The sequence below is a fragment of the Ambystoma mexicanum genome, chromosome 6p (assembly GCF_040938575.1).
Source record: "Ambystoma mexicanum isolate Mex_15411 chromosome 6p, UKY_AmexF1_1, whole genome shotgun sequence".
Lineage (NCBI taxonomy): Eukaryota > Metazoa > Chordata > Amphibia > Caudata > Ambystomatidae > Ambystoma > Ambystoma mexicanum.
Window position 1 is genome coordinate 484,818,410 of NC_090935.1, and position 23,435 is coordinate 484,841,844.

The following is a 23,435-nucleotide window of genomic DNA, read 5'->3' on the forward strand; positions in this document are numbered from 1 at the left end:
GTGACGTGCCACTTTCCATCCCAGATTCCATTGCTGTCTAAAGACCTCACGGGGTCTTTCAGCAGTGTGCAGTGCCTGCGGAGGAAGGTGGTGACATCCTGCACATGCACGTGGGGGTTGTAAATGTGCACGGTCATCTTCTTCACTCCCATCTGCTGCTGGCATTCCATAGAGAAGTCTGCAAAGGGCTTCTCCTCTCTTCTGCTCCAGCACATGGTCCAGTAGCGGCGGCAGCTTTCCCCTGAGGCCATGGTGACCAGGTATGTCCCTGATGCTGGGAACACCTGCAGACACCAGACCTCGGAGGGGGCAAAGCCCAGGCCTGTGAGCATCAGCCTGGAGAAGGTCTCCCTGCTCAGCTGGGGTATGCTGCCGTCCGCATCTGGTTTCCTCTTCATCCGGATGGTGTTCTTCATCCCGGGGGTCAGTTGTCCAGCCATCTCGACGTCGCGGTAGTCCTTCTTCTGTTTCTCCCGTCGCAGGTCCCGAAATTCGCGGCAAAAACGAACGCTCCAAAAGCACTTAAAAGTGCCGTTTTTTTTAGCTCATCAGCTAATTGCAGCTCCTTAGGGAATGCAGGCCAAGAAAGAACCATGTGATCATGGTGTCTCCCCTGCCAGGTAAGTATGAGTTGGTTCAGGAACAGCACGGCTGGCCCCTCTTGTGTGGCACTGGAGACACAGGGTGGCATCGTGCGGAACGGCTTTCCCACAATGCTCCGTTTCCAGCGAGATTTGCATCTGGTGATGGCAGCCGGCCGCCCACCCATCGTACAGGCCCAAAAAGGGAGGGGGAAGGCCTTTTGTTGCTTGGCATTTGTATTTTTTTCGACCCTTTCTTTTTCTGCTGCAGCTCCTTCTTCTCCTCCTCCTCCTCCTCCTCCGTACGGCTTGGCTTTTGTTTTTTTTTTTCTATCCCCCTTTCTTTTTCTGCTGCTCTTCTTCTGCTCCTCCTCCTCCTCCTCCTCCGGTCCCCCCTTTCGCCCAGGGTCAGAGGCCAGCAGGGCCCTGTGTTGTTGCGCATGCTTGCAGTCGTTCCTTCTCTGGCATAGTCAGTGTCGTCCGGGGTGCCTGCTGGTGGAAAGAGAAGCAGAAATCAATTCATGTGGGCATAGAGCAAACCAGGCCTAAGGCCTTTGGGAGCAGGGTATCGCGCCCCAAGCCCCTCACGCCTTCCCGAACGCTCCCAAACGCGGTCAGACCCCTCGCCGGGCAGAGCCCTCGCCAGGCCCAGGCCGAGGGGGCTTGGCAAGGCTAGCAGCCCGCAAAGGCCAGGGTGAGGCTGAAGGGGCGACAGGCCTGCAGCCCTGGGAAAGGCTGCAGGGCCTGGCCGGCCTTCCGACAAGACGGGGCCTTCTGCCACCTCCCTGGGCCAGCCTCCGGAGTGGGGAGACAGTGATCTCCCAGCATCCCTTTCGGCAGAGGGCTTTGCATGAGGCATGCCATCTGTAGGCCAGGGCTCCATAGTGCAGGACAGCCAGGCCTGGAGCAGCAACAGCAACCAGCAGGCCGACAAGTCATTTTTTTTTGTTCTATTTTTTGAAACCAAAGATCAGGGGAAAGCGCGAACGCAGTCCCCCACTACCAGAAATTATGCAGTCGAGTATCCTGCATTTGGGGACATAGCAGGGGTCAGCACATCCGGTGTGCAATGGATGAGCCTCACCCTGGGAGAACCACCTTTTTTTTTTTTTTTGTAAAAATATCTTTATTAAGTGCTTAAAGATGATACAAGGGTAATAAATTCAATTCAATAAGAAGACTTGTGTGGCAATTACATTCCCCCCTCAAAGCAGAAGGGGTAGTTTCAATTTTACTTTGGGCATTTTGGGTGGGTACATATATATTTTCTGTTCAGAGTCTGTGGTTTACAAAGTGTTCGTGTTTTGCCTGAGTAGGCAAGGAGTTCCCTTTTTCTTTATTTTATTTTTGGATGATTGCCTGGGCTGGGGGTTTTACTCAGGGCCCCCATCTTCCAGGCTGTCCTTGATTTCATAGTCTCTTAGCAGGCTGTGTACCATCCTGCGGCAGGCTTCGGTTGTCAGCAGTTCATCATTGAGGACCAGGCGTTTCCTTGCGTAGAGGAGAATGTCCTTCATGCAGCAGAGGATCCTCCAGCCGTTCTGTATTGCCTCTACTGTGTGGGTCTGTGCAAAGAGTCCATACAGCACAGACTGTTGTATAATGTCTTGGGGCGGGATGTGAGCACTCAACTCAGTGTTCAGGGCCCTGCGCAGTTTCCTTGCAAAGGGGCATGCCCAGAAGAGGTGGTACGCTGTTTCCTCTGCCGGGCACCCCCTTGGGCAGCTCCTGTGTGGGCAGAGGCCCCGTCTGTTCATGAATGCTCGCACAGATAGTGCCCCCCTCACCGTCAGCCAGGCGATGTCCTTGTGAATATTCAGGAGTTTGTTTGATGCCACATTTTCCCACACCTGGGTAACTGTGGCCGCTGGAAAGTCCTCAATGGGATCTGTGGTGTCTTGGGACCGGATCAGGTTGTGGATTGTCCTTGGGTTCCACAATGCAGGCACCACCCCCTGAAGGCCAAAATCTGCGATGAACTTTTCCATCTCCCTGTAGTACCAAGGGAGCGTCCAGTTGTACGGGGCCCTGTTTTCCCACTTGTCCCAGCCTAGCCTCCTCCATGTTGGTGTGAGGAAGAAGCGGAAAAGGAGGTAGGCTGAGTGGGTCTTGTTGGCGTTGCCCAGGGAAATCCTGACGCAGGTGCAGGCGAAGCAGGCCCGCAGTCTTGTAGGGAGGTCCGGGATTCCTTTCCCTCCTTTGCGCGGTTCCTTGTACATGGATGATCTCTTAACTCTGTCCATCTTTGAGCCCCAGACAAAGTGGAAGACCATGGCGTTGATGGTCCGCGCTTCTCTGGCTTGGAGGGGCCACGCTTGGGCCACATACTGCAGGACAGGCAGCGCATCATTTCTCAGCACCAGAGCCTTCCCTTCCATGCTCAGTTTGCGGAGACTCCAGAGACCCAGTTTCTGTTTGACCTTGGCCAGGCATTCCTTCCAGCTTTTCAGCGCTGCCCCCTCCTTCCCATACCAGACCCCAAGGATCTTGATGAAATCCTTCTCGATTGGGAAGGGAAGGGGCTCCTGGTTGCTATCCCAGTGTCCAAACAGCATGGTTTGGGATTTTGCTGCATTTATCTTTGCGCCCGATGCCTGGCCAAAGTCTTCGCAGGTCCTCAGAAGCTCTGACACCGATGGACTGTCTGCACAGAAGAGGGTGACATCATCCATGTAGAGAGAACACTTCACCTCTCTTCTCGCGTCTCCTGGTGCCGGGATGCCTCTGATGTCTGGGTTATTCCGGATGTACTCCGCCAAGAGCTCTATAATGCAAACAAACAGAGGGGGCGAGAGAGGACAGCCCTGCCTAACCCCAGACTTTACTGGAAAGGGGTCTGTTTTCCAACCATTCACCATGACTGAACTGAATATGTCTTTATACATTACTCTAACATAACTGCAGAAGAATTCCCCCAGCCCAAACCCTCTGAGTACCCTGTCCATGAATTCATGGGAGACGCGGTCGAAGGCCTTCTCCTGGTCAAGGCACACCAGCGCTGCCCGAACCTTGCGGTCCGTGACATACTGGATTGTGTCCCTGATCAGGGCGAGGCTGTCAGCGACCCTACGTCCAGGGACCCCACAGGTCTGGTCGGGGTGGACAATCTCACCGATAGCACCCCTGAGTCTAGTCGCCATTGTCTTTGCCAGAATCTTGTAGTCCACGTTTAGGAGAGAGATGGGCCTCCAGTTCTTGAGGTCACACTTCTCTCCCTTCCGTTTGTACAAGAGCGTGATGATACTTTCTCTCATAGACTGAGGCATGCTACCACCTGCGACCATCTCTTTGTACACCTCGAGTAGGTCTGGTCCTACTATGTCCCACATAGTGACGTAAAATTCGGCTGGGAGACCGTCACTTCCCGGTGTTTTGCCTGTCTTGAAAGATTTGGTCGCAAGGTGCAGCTCCTGCAGTGTGAGGGGAGCATTCAGTGCGGCTTGCGCTGCTGGGGAGACCGTTCTTGGGATACCCGACAGAAACTTTTCTGCCTGGTGTCCCACTGACCTCTTCTCCGCATAGAGGTCCCCATAAAAGTCAGTCGCCACCTTCATTATGCCATCCCTTGAGTTACAGAGTTTTCCCTCCTTGTCGCGCAGTTCAACCAGAGGGGTGTGCGCAGCGTAGACTTTCCTGAAGAAGAAGGAGTTGCATTTCTCCCCCTTTTCCAGGTTCTCCACTTTGGACCGGAAGATGATGCCCCTGGACTCATCCCGAAAGTGCTGGCTCAGCCCTTTCTTGACTTCCTCCAGGGGAACCCTTACGTCCCATCCCTTGAGTTGGAGGTCGTGCAGCTCCTGTAGCTCTCGCTGCAGTTTTTTACACTCCCTCTTCCTCCCCTGAGCTTTCCTCCTCCCCGCATTCTTAAAAAAATCTTGGACCTTTCCCTTGACCCATTCCCACCACTCCCCTGTCGACTGGAAGCCATCCTTCATTTCCTGCCATGACCTGTACATCTCCCTTAGGTCGGCTTCCAGTCTCTCTTCTCTCAGCAGGGAGCTGTTCAACTTCCAGGCTCCCGGTCCTGCTAGGAACTTGCCCGTCAGTTCACCCTGGAAGTGGATAGCTCGATGGTCAGAGAAGTGGACAGGTATCATAGTACTCTGTCCCCCCCTCACTGTTTGGGAGGTGAAGACAAAGTCTATCCTAGAGTGCAGGGAGCCATCTGGGGAGCTCCAGGAGAAGTTCCTGCCGTTAGGCCCCATTGACCCTATTACATCTTTCAAGGATGCCTCGTGCACCATCTCCGCCAGGAGCTTTGCTGCGGCATCCATCCACCCAGAACCCGCCCTCAGACCTATGCGTCCTCCCTCTTTCAAGACACAATTAAAATCCCCACCCATCAATATTGTTCTGGTGGTGACCAGCAGTGGCCTCAGGCGCTGGAGAATTTCCATCCGCTCATCTACATCTGAGGGGGCGTACACAGCCATGAGCCTCACCGGCTCCCCCGCCCACGAGCCGTCAACGACAAGAGCTCTGCCGCATTCAAGCTCGGTGACGGAGTCGGCCGTGAAACGCTTCCCTCTGACTAAGATGGCTACACCTGTAGCCCTAGTGCTGTTCCCCCCTGACCAATATGAGGGGCCTAGAGTCCACTGGTCCTCCAGGTGTCTGTAGGACTGGGAATAAGGGATGGCACATTCCGATAGAAAATAAACATCACTATTCTGGCTAGCCAAAAAACTCAGGGTGCTAGCGCATCTGCTCTTGTCCTTAACGCTTCTCACATTTATGGAAAATAATGAAATAGCCATAATAATGTTTAAAGGTTTAGCTTAAACTAATAAAATTCAGTTCATGGCATATTGGTTTTACTCACAGGGCAGAGCTACATACCAGGCTGTCCACCCTCTCGCTGCGGCTCCAGGACCGGACCCTCTGCGGTTGCTGTGTGGTGCTGTTCTGGTGCTGCTCCGCCTGTCTGCATTGCTTTGGTGCTCTCTGCCTCGGCGCCCGGCTGGGCTGTTGTCATCCTTGCCTGGGTTCCTCCAATTTGTTCTTCGACCTCGCTCTCCATGTCCTCTGCTTCTTCTTCTGCCTCCTGCGGGAGGGGGGATGAGGCCATTTGATCGGCCATGAACCTCATTTCCTGCAGGACCAGAGTGACTTGGTCCCCTCTCATCTCCATTTCCTCTTGCTCTGCCTCAACCCCCAGTGGGTCGAAGCTGTTGCTGGTGCTGAGGGGTTTTTTGGGCGCCCCCTGCATAGTGTCGGAGGACTCCTTTAGCCTCCTCTTTCTGCTGTTTGAATCCACTTTGGTCCAAGGACCCCCCTCTGCGTCCTCAGCGTTGGGCTGGAGAACCAGCTGTTGTGTCTCGCTGGTCTCTGGTATGGTGCTGAGTGCGGGGTCTGTTTCACGGTCCTGGGCTTCCTCTGGTGTGGCGGCCGGCTTGGTCACCTTAGGTTTGCCCTCTTTTTTGTCCTTCCTTTGGGCCGCAGTAGGAGGTGCCTCCTGTGGCGCCTCTTCTCATGGGGGGCTGTTGCCTCTGCGTAGGATCTGGCCCTGCTGGGGCAGTCCCTAAAGCGGTGGCCTTCCTGCCCGCAGAGGTTGCAAGCTACCTCCATCGTGCAGTCCTTGGCTGTGTGTCCCTCTTGCTTACAGTTCCTGCATGTTAGGGCGGCGCAGTCCCTGCCCGTGTGGCCCGGCTTGCCACACCTGTTGCAGAGCCTCGGCTGCCCAGCGTAATACAGGTATCCAGCGTCCCTGCCAATGGCGAAGCTGGATGGGGGGTGGCGGGTCCCGTCCGTTGCTCCCGGGTCTTCCGGCAGCTTGGCCGTGACGTGCCACTTTCCATCCCAGATTCCATTGCTGTCTAAAGACCTCACGGGGTCTTTCAGCAGTGTGCAGTGCCTGCGGAGGAAGGTGGTGACATCCTGCACATGCACGTGGGGGTTGTAAATGTGCACGGTCATCTTCTTCACTCCCATCTGCTGCTGGCATTCCATAGAGAAGTCTGCAAAGGGCTTCTCCTCTCTTCTGCTCCAGCACATGGTCCAGTAGCGGCGGCAGCTTTCCCCTGAGGCCATGGTGACCAGGTATGTCCCTGATGCTGGGAACACCTGCAGACACCAGACCTCGGAGGGGGCAAAGCCCAGGCCTGTGAGCATCAGCCTGGAGAAGGTCTCCCTGCTCAGCTGGGGTATGCTGCCGTCCGCATCTGGTTTCCTCTTCATCCGGATGGTGTTCTTCATCCCGGGGGTCAGTTGTCCAGCCATCTCGACGTCGCGGTAGTCCTTCTTCTGTTTCTCCCGTCGCAGGTCCCGAAATTCGCGGCAAAAACGAACGCTCCAAAAGCACTTAAAAGTGCCGTTTTTTTTAGCTCATCAGCTAATTGCAGCTCCTTAGGGAATGCAGGCCAAGAAAGAACCATGTGATCATGGTGTCTCCCCTGCCAGGTAAGTATGAGTTGGTTCAGGAACAGCACGGCTGGCCCCTCTTGTGTGGCACTGGAGACACAGGGTGGCATCGTGCGGAACGGCTTTCCCACAATGCTCCGTTTCCAGCGAGATTTGCATCTGGTGATGGCAGCCGGCCGCCCACCCATCGTACAGGCCCAAAAAGGGAGGGGGAAGGCCTTTTGTTGCTTGGCATTTGTATTTTTTTCGACCCTTTCTTTTTCTGCTGCAGCTCCTTCTTCTCCTCCTCCTCCTCCTCCTCCGTACGGCTTGGCTTTTGTTTTTTTTTTTCTATCCCCCTTTCTTTTTCTGCTGCTCTTCTTCTGCTCCTCCTCCTCCTCCTCCTCCGGTCCCCCCTTTCGCCCAGGGTCAGAGGCCAGCAGGGCCCTGTGTTGTTGCGCATGCTTGCAGTCGTTCCTTCTCTGGCATAGTCAGTGTCGTCCGGGGTGCCTGCTGGTGGAAAGAGAAGCAGAAATCAATTCATGTGGGCATAGAGCAAACCAGGCCTAAGGCCTTTGGGAGCAGGGTATCGCGCCCCAAGCCCCTCACGCCTTCCCGAACGCTCCCAAACGCGGTCAGACCCCTCGCCGGGCAGAGCCCTCGCCGGGCCCAGGCCGAGGGGGCTTGGCAAGGCTAGCAGCCCGCAAAGGCCAGGGTGAGGCTGAAGGGGCGACAGGCCTGCAGCCCTGGGAAAGGCTGCAGGGCCTGGCCGGCCTTCCGACAAGACGGGGCCTTCTGCCACCTCCCTGGGCCAGCCTCCAGAGTGGGGAGACAGTGATCTCCCAGCATCCCTTTCGGCAGAGGGCTTTGCATGAGGCATGCCATCTGTAGGCCAGGGCTCCATAGTGCAGGACAGCCAGGCCTGGAGCAGCAACAGCAACCAGCAGGCCGACAAGTCATTTTTTTTTGTTCTATTTTTTGAAACCAAAGATCAGGGGATAGCGCGAACGCAGTCCCCCACTACCAGAAATTATGCAGTCGAGTATCCCGCATTTGGGGACATCGCAGGGGTCAGCACATCCGGTGTGCAATGGATGAGCCTCACCCTGGGAGAACCACCTTAGTGATCATGGTGTCTCCCCTGCCAGGTAAGTATGAGTTGGTTCAGGAACAGCACGGCTGGCCCCTCTTGTGTGGCACTGGAGACACAGGGTGGCATCGTGCGGAACGGCTTTCCCACAATGCTCCGTTTCCAGCGAGATTTGCATCTGGTGATGGCAGCCGGCCGCCCACCCATCGTACAGGCCCAAAAAGGGAGGGGGAAGGCCTTTTGTTGCTTGGCATTTGTATTTTTTTCGACCCTTTCTTTTTCTGCTGCAGCTCCTTCTTCTCCTCCTCCTCCTCCTCCTCCGTACGGCTTGGCTTTTGTTTTTTTTTTTCTATCCCCCTTTCTTTTTCTGCTGCTCTTCTTCTGCTCCTCCTCCTCCTCCTCCTCCTCCTCCTCCTCCTCCTCCTCCTCCGGTCGCCCCTTTCGCCCAGGGTCAGAGGCCAGCAGGGCCCTGTGTTGTTGCGCATGCTTGCAGTCGTTCCTTCTCTGGCATAGTCAGTGTCGTCCGGGGTGCCTGCTGGTGGAAAGAGAAGCAGAAATCAATTCATGTGGGCATAGAGCAAACCAGGCCTAAGGCCTTTGGGAGCAGGGTATCGCGCCCCAAGCCCCTCACGCCTTCCCGAACGCTCCCAAACGCGGTCAGACCCCTCGCCGGGCAGAGCCCTCGCCGGGCCCAGGCCGAGGGGGCTTGGCAAGGCTAGCAGCCCGCAAAGGCCAGGGTGAGGCTGAAGGGGCGACAGGCCTGCAGCCCTGGGAAAGGCTGCAGGGCCTGGCCGGCCTTCCGACAAGACGGGGCCTTCTGCCACCTCCCTGGGCCAGCCTCCAGAGTGGGGAGACAGTGATCTCCCAGCATCCCTTTCGGCAGAGGGCTTTGCATGAGGCATGCCATCTGTAGGCCAGGGCTCCATAGTGCAGGACAGCCAGGCCTGGAGCAGCAACAGCAACCAGCAGGCCGACAAGTCATTTTTTTTTGTTCTATTTTTTGAAACCAAAGATCAGGGGAAAGCGCGAACGCAGTCCCCCACTACCAGAAATTATGCAGTCGAGTATCCCGCATTTGGGGACATCGCAGGGGTCAGCACATCCGGTGTGCAATGGATGAGCCTCACCCTGGGAGAACCACCTTAGTGATCATGGTGTCTCCCCTGCCAGGTAAGTATGAGTTGGTTCAGGAACAGCACGGCTGGCCCCTCTTGTGTGGCACTGGAGACACAGGGTGGCATCGTGCGGAACGGCTTTCCCACAATGCTCAGTTTCCAGCGAGATTTGCATCTGGTGATGGCAGCCGGCCGCCCACCCATCGTACAGGCCCAAAAAGGGAGGGGGAAGGCCTTTTGTTGCTTGGCATTTGTATTTTTTTCGACCCTTTCTTTTTCTGCTGCAGCTCCTTCTTCTCCTCCTCCTCCTCCTCCTCCGTACGGCTTGGCTTTTGTTTTTTTTTTTCTATCCCCCTTTCTTTTTCTGCTGCTCTTCTTCTGCTCCTCCTCCTCCTCCTCCTCCTCCTCCTCCTCCGGTCGCCCCTTTCGCCCAGGGTCAGAGGCCAGCAGGGCCCTGTGTTGTTGCGCATGCTTGCAGTCGTTCCTTCTCTGGCATAGTCAGTGTCGTCCGGGGTGCCTGCTGGTGGAAAGAGAAGCAGAAATCAATTCATGTGGGCATAGAGCAAACCAGGCCTAAGGCCTTTGGGAGCAGGGTATCGCGCCCCAAGCCCCTCACGCCTTCCCGAACGCTCCCAAACGCGGTCAGACCCCTCGCCGGGCAGAGCCCTCGCCGGGCCCAGGCCGAGGGGGCTTGGCAAGGCTAGCAGCCCGCAAAGGCCAGGGTGAGGCTGAAGGGGCGACAGGCCTGCAGCCCTGGGAAAGGCTGCAGGGCCTGGCCGGCCTTCCGACAAGACGGGGCCTTCTGCCACCTCCCTGGGCCAGCCTCCAGAGTGGGGAGACAGTGATCTCCCAGCATCCCTTTCGGCAGAGGGCTTTGCATGAGGCATGCCATCTGTAGGCCAGGGCTCCATAGTGCAGGACAGCCAGGCCTGGAGCAGCAACAGCAACCAGCAGGCCGACAAGTCATTTTTTTTTGTTCTATTTTTTGAAACCAAAGATCAGGGGAAAGCGCGAACGCAGTCCCCCACTACCAGAAATTATGCAGTCGAGTATCCCGCATTTGGGGACATCGCAGGGGTCAGCACATCCGGTGTGCAATGGATGAGCCTCACCCTGGGAGAACCACCTTAGTAATCATGGTGTCTCCCCTGCCAGGTAAGTATGAGTTGGTTCAGGAACAGCACGGCTGGCCCCTCTTGTGTGGCACTGGAGACACAGGGTGGCATCGTGCGGAACGGCTTTCCCACAATGCTCCGTTTCCAGCGAGATTTGCATCTGGTGATGGCAGCCGGCCGCCCACCCATCGTACAGGCCCAAAAAGGGAGGGGGAAGGCCTTTTGTTGCTTGGCATTTGTATTTTTTTCGACCCTTTCTTTTTCTGCTGCAGCTCCTTCTTCTCCTCCTCCTCCTCCTCCTCCTCCGTACGGCTTGGCTTTTGTTTTTTTTTTTCTATCCCCCTTTCTTTTTCTGCTGCTCTTCTTCTGCTCCTCCTCCTCCTCCTCCTCCTCCTCCGGTCGCCCCTTTCGCCCAGGGTCAGAGGCCAGCAGGGCCCTGTGTTGTTGCGCATGCTTGCAGTCGTTCCTTCTCTGGCATAGTCAGTGTCGTCCGGGGTGCCTGCTGGTGGAAAGAGAAGCAGAAATCAATTCATGTGGGCATAGAGCAAACCAGGCCTAAGGCCTTTGGGAGCAGGGTATCGCGCCCCAAGCCCCTCACGCCTTCCCGAACGCTCCCAAACGCGGTCAGACCCCTCGCCGGGCAGAGCCCTCGCCGGGCCCAGGCCGAGGGGGCTTGGCAAGGCTAGCAGCCCGCAAAGGCCAGGGTGAGGCTGAAGGGGCGACAGGCCTGCAGCCCTGGGAAAGGCTGCAGGGCCTGGCCGGCCTTCCGACAAGACGGGGCCTTCTGCCACCTCCCTGGGCCAGCCTCCAGAGTGGGGAGACAGTGATCTCCCAGCATCCCTTTCGGCAGAGGGCTTTGCATGAGGCATGCCATCTGTAGGCCAGGGCTCCATAGTGCAGGACAGCCAGGCCTGGAGCAGCAACAGCAACCAGCAGGCCGACAAGTCATTTTTTTTTGTTCTATTTTTTGAAACCAAAGATCAGGGGAAAGCGCGAACGCAGTCCCCCACTACCAGAAATTATGCAGTCGAGTATCCCGCATTTGGGGACATCGCAGGGGTCAGCACATCCGGTGTGCAATGGATGAGCCTCACCCTGGGAGAACCACCTTAGTGATCATGGTGTCTCCCCTGCCAGGTAAGTATGAGTTGGTTCAGGAACAGCACGGCTGGCCCCTCTTGTGTGGCACTGGAGACACAGGGTGGCATCGTGCGGAACGGCTTTCCCACAATGCTCAGTTTCCAGCGAGATTTGCATCTGGTGATGGCAGCCGGCCGCCCACCCATCGTACAGGCCCAAAAAGGGAGGGGGAAGGCCTTTTGTTGCTTGGCATTTGTATTTTTTTCGACCCTTTCTTTTTCTGCTGCAGCTCCTTCTTCTCCTCCTCCTCCTCCTCCTCCGTACGGCTTGGCTTTTGTTTTTTTTTTTCTATCCCCCTTTCTTTTTCTGCTGCTCTTCTTCTGCTCCTCCTCCTCCTCCTCCTCCTCCTCCTCCTCCTCCTCCTCCTCCGGTCGCCCCTTTCGCCCAGGGTCAGAGGCCAGCAGGGCCCTGTGTTGTTGCGCATGCTTGCAGTCGTTCCTTCTCTGGCATAGTCAGTGTCGTCCGGGGTGCCTGCTGGTGGAAAGAGAAGCAGAAATCAATTCATGTGGGCATAGAGCAAACCAGGCCTAAGGCCTTTGGGAGCAGGGTATCGCGCCCCAAGCCCCTCACGCCTTCCCGAACGCTCCCAAACGCGGTCAGACCCCTCGCCGGGCAGAGCCCTCGCCGGGCCCAGGCCGAGGGGGCTTGGCAAGGCTAGCAGCCCGCAAAGGCCAGGGTGAGGCTGAAGGGGCGACAGGCCTGCAGCCCTGGGAAAGGCTGCAGGGCCTGGCCGGCCTTCCGACAAGACGGGGCCTTCTGCCACCTCCCTGGGCCAGCCTCCAGAGTGGGGAGACAGTGATCTCCCAGCATCCCTTTCGGCAGAGGGCTTTGCATGAGGCATGCCATCTGTAGGCCAGGGCTCCATAGTGCAGGACAGCCAGGCCTGGAGCAGCAACAGCAACCAGCAGGCCGACAAGTCATTTTTTTTTGTTCTATTTTTTGAAACCAAAGATCAGGGGAAAGCGCGAACGCAGTCCCCCACTACCAGAAATTATGCAGTCGAGTATCCCGCATTTGGGGACATCGCAGGGGTCAGCACATCCGGTGTGCAATGGATGAGCCTCACCCTGGGAGAACCACCTTAGTGATCATGGTGTCTCCCCTGCCAGGTAAGTATGAGTTGGTTCAGGAACAGCACGGCTGGCCCCTCTTGTGTGGCACTGGAGACACAGGGTGGCATCGTGCGGAACGGCTTTCCCACAATGCTCCGTTTCCAGCGAGATTTGCATCTGGTGATGGCAGCCGGCCGCCCACCCATCGTACAGGCCCAAAAAGGGAGGGGGAAGGCCTTTTGTTGCTTGGCATTTGTATTTTTTTCGACCCTTTCTTTTTCTGCTGCAGCTCCTTCTTCTCCTCCTCCTCCTCCTCCTCCTCCGTACGGCTTGGCTTTTGTTTTTTTTTTTCTATCCCCCTTTCTTTTTCTGCTGCTCTTCTTCTGCTCCTCCTCCTCCTCCTCCTCCTCCTCCTCCGGTCGCCCCTTTCGCCCAGGGTCAGAGGCCAGCAGGGCCCTGTGTTGTTGCGCATGCTTGCAGTCGTTCCTTCTCTGGCATAGTCAGTGTCGTCCGGGGTGCCTGCTGGTGGAAAGAGAAGCAGAAATCAATTCATGTGGGCATAGAGCAAACCAGGCCTAAGGCCTTTGGGAGCAGGGTATCGCGCCCCAAGCCCCTCACGCCTTCCCGAACGCTCCCAAACGCGGTCAGACCCCTCGCCGGGCAGAGCCCTCGCCGGGCCCAGGCCGAGGGGGCTTGGCAAGGCTAGCAGCCCGCAAAGGCCAGGGTGAGGCTGAAGGGGCGACAGGCCTGCAGCCCTGGGAAAGGCTGCAGGGCCTGGCCGGCCTTCCGACAAGACGGGGCCTTCTGCCACCTCCCTGGGCCAGCCTCCAGAGTGGGGAGACAGTGATCTCCCAGCATCCCTTTCGGCAGAGGGCTTTGCATGAGGCATGCCATCTGTAGGCCAGGGCTCCATAGTGCAGGACAGCCAGGCCTGGAGCAGCAACAGCAACCAGCAGGCCGACAAGTCATTTTTTTTTGTTCTATTTTTTGAAACCAAAGATCAGGGGAAAGCGCGAACGCAGTCCCCCACTACCAGAAATTATGCAGTCGAGTATCCCGCATTTGGGGACATCGCAGGGGTCAGCACATCCGGTGTGCAATGGATGAGCCTCACCCTAGGAGAACCACCTTAGTGATCATGGTGTCTCCCCTGCCAGGTAAGTATGAGTTGGTTCAGGAACAGCACGGCTGGCCCCTCTTGTGTGGCACTGGAGACACAGGGTGGCATCGTGCGGAACGGCTTTCCCACAATGCTCCGTTTCCAGCGAGATTTGCATCTGGTGATGGCAGCCGGCCGCCCACCCATCGTACAGGCCCAAAAAGGGAGGGGGAAGGCCTTTTGTTGCTTGGCATTTGTATTTTTTTCGACCCTTTCTTTTTCTGCTGCAGCTCCTTCTTCTCCTCCTCCTCCTCCTCCTCCTCCGTACGGCTTGGCTTTTGTTTTTTTTTTTCTATCCCCCTTTCTTTTTCTGCTGCTCTTCTTCTGCTCCTCCTCCTCCTCCTCCTCCTCCTCCTCCTCCTCCTCCTCCTCCGGTCGCCCCTTTCGCCCAGGGTCAGAGGCCAGCAGGGCCCTGTGTTGTTGCGCATGCTTGCAGTCGTTCCTTCTCTGGCATAGTCAGTGTCGTCCGGGGTGCCTGCTGGTGGAAAGAGAAGCAGAAATCAATTCATGTGGGCATAGAGCAAACCAGGCCTAAGGCCTTTGGGAGCAGGGTATCGCGCCCCAAGCCCCTCACGCCTTCCCGAACGCTCCCAAACGCGGTCAGACCCCTCGCCGGGCAGAGCCCTCGCCGGGCCCAGGCCGAGGGGGCTTGGCAAGGCTAGCAGCCCGCAAAGGCCAGGGTGAGGCTGAAGGGGCGACAGGCCTGCAGCCCTGGGAAAGGCTGCAGGGCCTGGCCGGCCTTCCGACAAGACGGGGCCTTCTGCCACCTCCCTGGGCCAGCCTCCAGAGTGGGGAGACAGTGATCTCCCAGCATCCCTTTCGGCAGAGGGCTTTGCATGAGGCATGCCATCTGTAGGCCAGGGCTCCATAGTGCAGGACAGCCAGGCCTGGAGCAGCAACAGCAACCAGCAGGCCGACAAGTCATTTTTTTTTGTTCTATTTTTTGAAACCAAAGATCAGGGGAAAGCGCGAACGCAGTCCCCCACTACCAGAAATTATGCAGTCGAGTATCCCGCATTTGGGGACATCGCAGGGGTCAGCACATCCGGTGTGCAATGGATGAGCCTCACCCTGGGAGAACCACCTTAGTGATCATGGTGTCTCCCCTGCCAGGTAAGTATGAGTTGGTTCAGGAACAGCACGGCTGGCCCCTCTTGTGTGGCACTGGAGACACAGGGTGGCATCGTGCGGAACGGCTTTCCCACAATGCTCCGTTTCCAGCGAGATTTGCATCTGGTGATGGCAGCCGGCCGCCCACCCATCGTACAGGCCCAAAAAGGGAGGGGGAAGGCCTTTTGTTGCTTGGCATTTGTATTTTTTTCGACCCTTTCTTTTTCTGCTGCAGCTCCTTCTTCTCCTCCTCCTCCTCCTCCTCCTCCGTACGGCTTGGCTTTTGTTTTTTTTTTTCTATCCCCCTTTCTTTTTCTGCTGCTCTTCTTCTGCTCCTCCTCCTCCTCCTCCTCCTCCTCCTCCTCCTCCTCCTCCGGTCGCCCCTTTCGCCCAGGGTCAGAGGCCAGCAGGGCCCTGTGTTGTTGCGCATGCTTGCAGTCGTTCCTTCTCTGGCATAGTCAGTGTCGTCCGGGGTGCCTGCTGGTGGAAAGAGAAGCAGAAATCAATTCATGTGGGCATAGAGCAAACCAGGCCTAAGGCCTTTGGGAGCAGGGTATCGCGCCCCAAGCCCCTCACGCCTTCCCGAACGCTCCCAAACGCGGTCAGACCCCTCGCCGGGCAGAGCCCTCGCCGGGCCCAGGCCGAGGGGGCTTGGCAAGGCTAGCAGCCCGCAAAGGCCAGGGTGAGGCTGAAGGGGCGACAGGCCTGCAGCCCTGGGAAAGGCTGCAGGGCCTGGCCGGCCTTCCGACAAGACGGGGCCTTCTGCCACCTCCCTGGGCCAGCCTCCAGAGTGGGGAGACAGTGATCTCCCAGCATCCCTTTCGGCAGAGGGCTTTGCATGAGGCATGCCATCTGTAGGCCAGGGCTCCATAGTGCAGGACAGCCAGGCCTGGAGCAGCAACAGCAACCAGCAGGCCGACAAGTCATTTTTTTTTGTTCTATTTTTTGAAACCAAAGATCAGGGGAAAGCGCGAACGCAGTCCCCCACTACCAGAAATTATGCAGTCGAGTATCCCGCATTTGGGGACATCGCAGGGGTCAGCACATCCGGTGTGCAATGGATGAACCTCACCCTGGGAGAACCACCTTAGTGATCATGGTGTCTCCCCTGCCAGGTAAGTATGAGTTGGTTCAGGAACAGCACGGCTGGCCCCTCTTGTGTGGCACTGGAGACACAGGGTGGCATCGTGCGGAACGGCTTTCCCACAATGCTCCGTTTCCAGCGAGATTTGCATCTGGTGATGGCAGCCGGCCGCCCACCCATCGTACAGGCCCAAAAAGGGAGGGGGAAGGCCTTTTGTTGCTTGGCATTTGTATTTTTTTCGACCCTTTCTTTTTCTGCTGCAGCTCCTTCTTCTCCTCCTCCTCCTCCTCCGTACGGCTTGGCTTTTGTTTTGTTTTTTCTATCCCCCTTTCTTTTTCTGCTGCTCTTCTTCTGCTCCTCCTCCTCCTCCTCCTCCTCCTCCTCCTCCGGTCGCCCCTTTCGCCCAGGGTCAGAGGCCAGCAGGGCCCTGTGTTGTTGCGCATGCTTGCAGTCGTTCCTTCTCTGGCATAGTCAGTGTCGTCCGGGGTGCCTGCTGGTGGAAAGAGAAGCAGAAATCAATTCATGTGGGCATAGAGCAAACCAGGCCTAAGGCCTTTGGGAGCAGGGTATCGCGCCCCAAGCCCCTCACGCCTTCCCGAACGCTCCCAAACGCGGTCAGACCCCTCGCCGGGCCCAGGCCGAGGGGGCTTGGCAAGGCTAGCAGCCCGCAAAGGCCAGGGTGAGGCTGAAGGGGCGACAGGCCTGCAGCCCTGGGAAAGGCTGCAGGGCCTGGCCGGCCTTCCGACAAGACGGGGCCTTCTGCCACCTCCCTGGGCCAGCCTCCAGAGTGGGGAGACAGTGATCTCCCAGCATCCCTTTCGGCAGAGGGCTTTGCATGAGGCATGCCATCTGTAGGCCAGGGCTCCATAGTGCAGGACAGCCAGGCCTGGAGCAGCAACAGCAACCAGCAGGCCGACAAGTCATTTTTTTTTGTTCTATTTTTTGAAACCAAAGATCAGGGGAAAGCGCGAACGCAGTCCCCCACTACCAGAAATTATGCAGTCGAGTATCCCGCATTTGGGGACATCGCAGGGGTCAGCACATCCGGTGTGCAATGGATGAGCCTCACCCTGGGAGAACCACCTTAGTGATCATGGTGTCTCCCCTGCCAGGTAAGTATGAGTTGGTTCAGGAACAGCACGGCTGGCCCCTCTTGTGTGGCACTGGAGACACAGGGTGGCATCGTGCGGAACGGCTTTCCCACAATGCTCCGTTTCCAGCGAGATTTGCATCTGGTGATGGCAGCCGGCCGCCCACCCATCGTACAGGCCCAAAAAGGGAGGGGGAAGGCCTTTTGTTGCTTGGCATTTGTATTTTTTTCGACCCTTTCTTTTTCTGCTGCAGCTCCTTCTTCTCCTCCTCCTCCTCCTCCTCCTCCGTACGGCTTGGCTTTTGTTTTTTTTTTTCTATCCCCCTTTCTTTTTCTGCTGCTCTTCTTCTGCTCCTCCTCCTCCTCCTCCTCCTCCGGTCGCCCCTTTCGCCCAGGGTCAGAGGCCAGCAGGGCCCTGTGTTGTTGCGCATGCTTGCAGTCGTTCCTTCTCTGGCATAGTCAGTGTCGTCCGGGGTGCCTGCTGGTGGAAAGAGAAGCAGAAATCAATTCATGTGGGCATAGAGCAAACCAGGCCTAAGGCCTTTGGGAGCAGGGTATCGCGCCCCAAGCCCCTCACGCCTTCCCGAACGCTCCCAAACGCGGTCAGACCCCTCGCCGGGCAGAGCCCTCGCCGGGCCCAGGCCGAGGGGGCTTGGCAAGGCTAGCAGCCCGCAAAGGCCAGGGTGAGGGTGAAGGGGCGACAGGCCTGCAGCCCTGGGAAAGGCTGCAGGGCCTGGCCGGCCTTCCGACAAGACGGGGCCTTCTGCCACCTCCCTGGGCCAGCCTCCAGAGTGGGGAGACAGTGATCTCCCAGCATCCCTTTCGGCAGAGGGCTTTGCATGAGGCATGCCATCTGTAGGCCAGGGCTCCATAGTGCAGGACAGCCAGGCCTGGAGCAGCAACAGCAACCAGCAGGCCGACAAGTCATTTTTTTTTGTTCTATTTTTTGAAACCAAAGATCAGGGGAAAGCGCGAACGCAGTCCCCCACTACCAGAAATTATGCAGTCGAGTATCCCGCATTTGGGGACATCGCAGGGGTCAGCACATCCGGTGTGCAATGGATGAGCCTCACCCTGGGAGAACCACCTTAGTGATCATGGTGTCTCCCCTGCCAGGTAAGTATGAGTTGGTTCAGGAACAGCACGGCTGGCCCCTCTTGTGTGGCACTGGAGACACAGGGTGGCATCGTGCGGAACGGCTTTCCCACAATGCTCAGTTTCCAGCGAGATTTGCATCTGGTGATGGCAGCCGGCCGCCCACCCATCGTACAGGCCCAAAAAGGGAGGGGGAAGGCCTTTTGTTGCTTGGCATTTGTATTTTTTTCGACCCTTTCTTTTTCTGCTGCAGCTCCTTCTTCTCCTCCTCCTCCTCCTCCTCCTCCGTACGGCTTGGCTTTTGTTTTTTTTTTTCTATCCCCCTTTCTTTTTCTGCTGCTCTTCTTCTGCTCCTCCTCCTCATCCTCCTCCTCCTCCTCCTCCTCCTCCTCCTCCTCCTCCGGTCGCCCCTTTCGCCCAGGGTCAGAGGCCAGCAGGGCCCTGTGTTGTTGCGCATGCTTGCAGTCGTTCCTTCTCTGGCATAGTCAGTGTCGTCCGGGGTGCCTGCTGGTGGAAAGAGAAGCAGAAATCAATTCATGTGGGCATAGAGCAAACCAGGCCTAAGGCCTTTGGGAGCAGGGTATCGCGCCCCAAGCCCCTCACGAACGCTCCCAAACGCGGTCAGACCCCTCGCCGGGCAGAGCCCTCGCCGGGCCCAGGCCGAGGGGGCTTGGCAAGGCTAGCAGCCCGCAAAGGCCAGGGTGAGGCTGAAGGGGCGACAGGCCTGCAGCCCTGGGAAAGGCTGCAGGGCCTGGCCGGCCTTCCGACAAGACGGGGCCTTCTGCCACCTCCCTGGGCCAGCCTCCAGAGTGGGGAGACAGTGATCTCCCAGCATCCCTTTCGGCAGAGGGCTTTGCATGAGGCATGCCATCTGTAGGCCAGGGCTCCATAGTGCAGGACAGCCAGGCCTGGAGCAGCAACAGCAACCAGCAGGCCGACAAGTCATTTTTTTTTGTTCTATTTTTTGAAACCAAAGATCAGGGGAAAGCGCGAACGCAGTCCCCCACTACCAGAAATTATGCAGTCGAGTATCCCGCATTTGGGGACATCGCAGGGGTCAGCACATCCGGTGTGCAATGGATGAGCCTCACCCTGGGAGAACCACCTTAGTGATCATGGTGTCTCCCCTGCCAGGTAAGTATGAGTTGGTTCAGGAACAGCACGGCTGGCCCCTCTTGTGTGGCACTGGAGACACAGGGTGGCATCGTGCGGAACGGCTTTCCCACAATGCTCCGTTTCCAGCGAGATTTGCATCTGGTGATGGCAGCCGGCCGCCCACCCATCGTACAGGCCCAAAAAGGGAGGGGGAAGGCCTTTTGTTGCTTGGCATTTGTATTTTTTTCGACCCTTTCTTTTTCTGCTGCAGCTCCTTCTTCTCCTCCTCCTCCTCCTCCTCCTCCGTACGGCTTGGCTTTTGTTTTTTTTTTTCTATCCCCCTTTCTTTTTCTGCTGCTCTTCTTCTGCTCCTCCTCCTCCTCCTCCTCCTCCTCCTCCTCCTCCGGTCGCCCCTTTCGCCCAGGGTCAGAGGCCAGCAGGGCCCTGTGTTGTTGCGCATGCTTGCAGTCGTTCCTTCTCTGGCATAGTCAGTGTCGTCCGGGGTGCCTGCTGGTGGAAAGAGAAGCAGAAATCAATTCATGTGGGCATAGAGCAAACCAGGCCTAAGGCCTTTGGGAGCAGGGTATCGCGCCCCAAGCCCCTCACGCCTTCCCGAACGCTCCCAAACGCGGTCAGACCCCTCGCCGGGCAGAGCCCTCGCCGGGCCCAGGCCGAGGGGGCTTGGCAAGGCTAGCAGCCCGCAAAGGCCAGGGTGAGGCTGAAGGGGCGACAGGCCTGCAGCCCTGGGAAAGGCTGCAGGGCCTGGCCGGCCTTCCGACAAGACGGGGCCTTCTGCCACCTCCCTGGGCCAGCCTCCAGAGTGGGGAGACAGTGATCTCCCAGCATCCCTTTCGGCAGAGGGCTTTGCATGAGGCATGCCATCTGTAGGCCAGGGCTCCATAGTGCAGGACAGCCAGGCCTGGAGCAGCAACAGCAACCAGCAGGCCGACAAGTCATTTTTTTTTGTTCTATTTTTTGAAACCAAAGATCAGGGGAAAGCGCGAACGCAGTCCCCCACTACCAGAAATTATGCAGTCGAGTATCCCGCATTTGGGGACATCGCAGGGGTCAGCACATCCGGTGTGCAATGGATGAGCCTCACCCTGGGAGAACCACCTTAGTGATCATGGTGTCTCCCCTGCCAGGTAAGTATGAGTTGGTTCAGGAACAGCACGGCTGGCCCCTCTTGTGTGGCACTGGAGACACAGGGTGGCATCGTGCGGAACGGCTTTCCCACAATGCTCAGTTTCCAGCGAGATTTGCATCTGGTGATGGCAGCCGGCCGCCCACCCATCGTACAGGCCCAAAAAGGGAGGGGGAAGGCCTTTTGTTGCTTGGCATTTGTATTTTTTTCGACCCTTTCTTTTTCTGCTGCAGCTCCTTCTTCTCCTCCTCCTCCTCCTCCTCCGTACGGCTTGGCTTTTGTTTTTTTTTTCTATCCCCCTTTCTTTTTCTGCTGCTCTTCTTCTGCTCCTCCTCCTCCTCCTCCTCCTCCTCCTCCTCCGGTCGCCCCTTTCGCCCAGGGTCAGAGGCCAGCAGGGCCCTGTGTTGTTGCGCATGCTTGCAGTCGTTCCTTCTCTGGCATAGTCAGTGTCGTCCGGGGTGCCTGCTGGTGGAAAGAGAAGCAGAAATCAATTCATGTGGGCATAGAGCAAACCAGGCCTAAGGCCTTTGGGAGCAGGGTATCGCGCCCCAAGCCCCTCACGCCTTCCCGAACGCTCCCAAACGCGGTCAGACCCCTCGCCGGGCAGAGCCCTCGCCGGGCCCAGGCCGAGGGGGCTTGGCAAGGCTAGCAGCCCGCAAAGGCCAGGGTGAGGCTGAAGGGGCGACAGGCCTGCAGCCCTGGGAAAGGCTGCAGGGCCTGGCCGGCCTTCCGACAAGACGGGGCCTTCTGCCACCTCCCTGGGCCAGCCTCCAGAGTGGGGAGACAGTGATCTCCCAGCATCCCTTTCGGCAGAGGGCTTTGCATGAGGCATGCCATCTGTAGGCCAGGGCTCCATAGTGCAGGACAGCCAGGCCTGGAGCAGCAACAGCAACCAGCAGGCCGACAAGTCATTTTTTTTTGTTCTATTTTTTGAAACCAAAGATCAGGGGAAAGCGCGAACGCAGTCCCCCACTACCAGAAATTATGCAGTCGAGTATCCCGCATTTGGGGACATCGCAGGGGTCAGCACATCCGGTGTGCAATGGATGAGCCTCACCCTGGGAGAACCACCTTAGTGATCATGGTGTCTCCCCTGCCAGGTAAGTATGAGTTGGTTCAGGAACAGCACGGCTGGCCCCTCTTGTGTGGCACTGGAGACACAGGGTGGCATCGTGCGGAACGGCTTTCCCACAATGCTCCGTTTCCAGCGAGATTTGCATCTGGTGATGGCAGCCGGCCGCCCACCCATCGTACAGGCCCAAAAAGGGAGGGGGAAGGCCTTTTGTTGCTTGGCATTTGTATTTTTTTCGACCCTTTCTTTTTCTGCTGCAGCTCCTTCTTCTCCTCCTCCTCCTCCTCCTCCTCCGTACGGCTTGGCTTTTGTTTTTTTTTTTCTATCCCCCTTTCTTTTTCTGCTGCTCTTCTTCTGCTCCTCCTCCTCCTCCTCCTCCTCCTCCTCCTCCTCCGGTCGCCCCTTTCGCCCAGGGTCAGAGGCCAGCAGGGCCCTGTGTTGTTGCGCATGCTTGCAGTCGTTCCTTCTCTGGCATAGTCAGTGTCGTCCGGGGTGCCTGCTGGTGGAAAGAGAAGCAGAAATCAATTCATGTGGGCATAGAGCAAACCAGGCCTAAGGCCTTTGGGAGCAGGGTATCGCGCCCCAAGCCCCTCACGCCTTCCCGAACGCTCCCAAACGCGGTCAGACCCCTCGCCGGGCAGAGCCCTCGCCGGGCCCAGGCCGAGGGGGCTTGGCAAGGCTAGCAGCCCGCAAAGGCCAGGGTGAGGCTGAAGGGGCGACAGGCCTGCAGCCCTGGGAAAGGCTGCAGGGCCTGGCCGGCCTTCCGACAAGACGGGGCCTTCTGCCACCTCCCTGGGCCAGCCTCCAGAGTGGGGAGACAGTGATCTCCCAGCATCCCTTTCGGCAGAGGGCTTTGCATGAGGCATGCCATCTGTAGGCCAGGGCTCCATAGTGCAGGACAGCCAGGCCTGGAGCAGCAACAGCAACCAGCAGGCCGACAAGTCATTTTTTTTTGTTCTATTTTTTGAAACCAAAGATCAGGGGAAAGCGCGAACGCAGTCCCCCACTACCAGAAATTATGCAGTCGAGTATCCCGCATTTGGGGACATCGCAGGGGTCAGCACATCCGGTGTGCAATGGATGAGCCTCACCCTGGGAGAACCACCTTAGTGATCATGGTGTCTCCCCTGCCAGGTAAGTATGAGTTGGTTCAGGAACAGCACGGCTGGCCCCTCTTGTGTGGCACTGGAGACACAGGGTGGCATCGTGCGGAACGGCTTTCCCACAATGCTCAGTTTCCAGCGAGATTTGCATCTGGTGATGGCAGCCGGCCGCCCACCCATCGTACAGGCCCAAAAAGGGAGGGGGAAGGCCTTTTGTTGCTTGGCATTTGTATTTTTTTCGACCCTTTCTTTTTCTGCTGCAGCTCCTTCTTCTCCTCCTCCTCCTCCTCCTCCGTACGGCTTGGCTTTTGTTTTTTTTTTTCTATCCCCCTTTCTTTTTCTGCTGCTCTTCTTCTGCTCCTCCTCCTCCTCCTCCTCCTCCTCCTCCTCCTCCTCCTCCTCCTCCTCCTCCGGTCGCCCCTTTCGCCCAGGGTCAGAGGCCAGCAGGGCCCTGTGTTGTTGCGCATGCTTGCAGTCGTTCCTTCTCTGGCATAGTCAGTGTCGTCCGGGGTGCCTGCTGGTGGAAAGAGAAGCAGAAATCAATTCATGTGGGCATAGAGCAAACCAGGCCTAAGGCCTTTGGGAGCAGGGTATCGCGCCCCAAGCCCCTCACGCCTTCCCGAACGCTCCCAAACGCGGTCAGACCCCTCGCCGGGCAGAGCCCTCGCCGGGCCCAGGCCGAGGGGGCTTGGCAAGGCTAGCAGCCCGCAAAGGCCAGGGTGAGGCTGAAGGGGCGACAGGCCTGCAGCCCTGGGAAAGGCTGCAGGGCCTGGCCGGCCTTCCGACAAGACGGGGCCTTCTGCCACCTCCCTGGGCCAGCCTCCAGAGTGGGGAGACAGTGATCTCCCAGCATCCCTTTCGGCAGAGGGCTTTGCATGAGGCATGCCATCTGTAGGCCAGGGCTCCATAGTGCAGGACAGCCAGGCCTGGAGCAGCAACAGCAACCAGCAGGCCGACAAGTCATTTTTTTTTGTTCTATTTTTTGAAACCAAAGATCAGGGGAAAGCGCGAACGCAGTCCCCCACTACCAGAAATTATGCAGTCGAGTATC

General features: G+C 57.6%; 15 non-coding genes and 1 pseudogene across 15 annotated transcripts in view; all 16 read right to left on the minus strand.

Moving 5' to 3' along the window:
- Positions 1-1,552: 1,552 nt before the first annotated feature.
- Positions 1,553-1,690, minus strand: LOC138512790 (U1 spliceosomal RNA; annotated as a pseudogene).
- Positions 1,691-7,912: 6,222 nt separating this feature from the next.
- On the minus strand, positions 7,913-8,076 carry LOC138512671 (U1 spliceosomal RNA). The gene has a single exon (XR_011281461.1). It is a non-coding gene; the product is annotated as a U1 spliceosomal RNA (small nuclear RNA).
- A 948-nt stretch (positions 8,077-9,024) lies between these two features.
- On the minus strand, positions 9,025-9,188 carry LOC138512529 (U1 spliceosomal RNA). The gene has a single exon (XR_011281335.1). It is a non-coding gene; the product is annotated as a U1 spliceosomal RNA (small nuclear RNA).
- A 936-nt stretch (positions 9,189-10,124) lies between these two features.
- On the minus strand, positions 10,125-10,288 carry LOC138512700 (U1 spliceosomal RNA). Its single transcript, XR_011281486.1, has one exon. It is a non-coding gene; the product is annotated as a U1 spliceosomal RNA (small nuclear RNA).
- A 933-nt stretch (positions 10,289-11,221) lies between these two features.
- Positions 11,222-11,385, minus strand: LOC138512530 (U1 spliceosomal RNA). The gene has a single exon (XR_011281336.1). It is a non-coding gene; the product is annotated as a U1 spliceosomal RNA (small nuclear RNA).
- Positions 11,386-12,333: 948 nt separating this feature from the next.
- LOC138512531 (U1 spliceosomal RNA) lies at positions 12,334-12,497 on the minus strand. The gene has a single exon (XR_011281337.1). It is a non-coding gene; the product is annotated as a U1 spliceosomal RNA (small nuclear RNA).
- A 936-nt stretch (positions 12,498-13,433) lies between these two features.
- On the minus strand, positions 13,434-13,597 carry LOC138512677 (U1 spliceosomal RNA). The gene has a single exon (XR_011281467.1). It is a non-coding gene; the product is annotated as a U1 spliceosomal RNA (small nuclear RNA).
- Positions 13,598-14,548: 951 nt separating this feature from the next.
- On the minus strand, positions 14,549-14,712 carry LOC138512532 (U1 spliceosomal RNA). The gene has a single exon (XR_011281338.1). It is a non-coding gene; the product is annotated as a U1 spliceosomal RNA (small nuclear RNA).
- Positions 14,713-15,660: 948 nt separating this feature from the next.
- Positions 15,661-15,824, minus strand: LOC138512683 (U1 spliceosomal RNA). Its single transcript, XR_011281471.1, has one exon. It is a non-coding gene; the product is annotated as a U1 spliceosomal RNA (small nuclear RNA).
- A 917-nt stretch (positions 15,825-16,741) lies between these two features.
- Positions 16,742-16,905, minus strand: LOC138512534 (U1 spliceosomal RNA). Its single transcript, XR_011281340.1, has one exon. It is a non-coding gene; the product is annotated as a U1 spliceosomal RNA (small nuclear RNA).
- A 930-nt stretch (positions 16,906-17,835) lies between these two features.
- Positions 17,836-17,999, minus strand: LOC138512535 (U1 spliceosomal RNA). The gene has a single exon (XR_011281341.1). It is a non-coding gene; the product is annotated as a U1 spliceosomal RNA (small nuclear RNA).
- A 949-nt stretch (positions 18,000-18,948) lies between these two features.
- LOC138512537 (U1 spliceosomal RNA) lies at positions 18,949-19,112 on the minus strand. Its single transcript, XR_011281342.1, has one exon. It is a non-coding gene; the product is annotated as a U1 spliceosomal RNA (small nuclear RNA).
- Positions 19,113-20,054: 942 nt separating this feature from the next.
- On the minus strand, positions 20,055-20,218 carry LOC138512538 (U1 spliceosomal RNA). The gene has a single exon (XR_011281343.1). It is a non-coding gene; the product is annotated as a U1 spliceosomal RNA (small nuclear RNA).
- Positions 20,219-21,153: 935 nt separating this feature from the next.
- On the minus strand, positions 21,154-21,317 carry LOC138512539 (U1 spliceosomal RNA). Its single transcript, XR_011281344.1, has one exon. It is a non-coding gene; the product is annotated as a U1 spliceosomal RNA (small nuclear RNA).
- A 942-nt stretch (positions 21,318-22,259) lies between these two features.
- LOC138512540 (U1 spliceosomal RNA) lies at positions 22,260-22,423 on the minus strand. Its single transcript, XR_011281345.1, has one exon. It is a non-coding gene; the product is annotated as a U1 spliceosomal RNA (small nuclear RNA).
- A 957-nt stretch (positions 22,424-23,380) lies between these two features.
- LOC138512541 (U1 spliceosomal RNA) overlaps positions 23,381-23,435 on the minus strand; it is a 164-nt gene continuing 109 nt past the window's right edge. Inside the window, exon 1 of the small nuclear RNA XR_011281346.1 lies at positions 23,381-23,435. This exon is cut by the window's right edge and continues 109 nt beyond it. This is a non-coding gene — a small nuclear RNA (U1 spliceosomal RNA).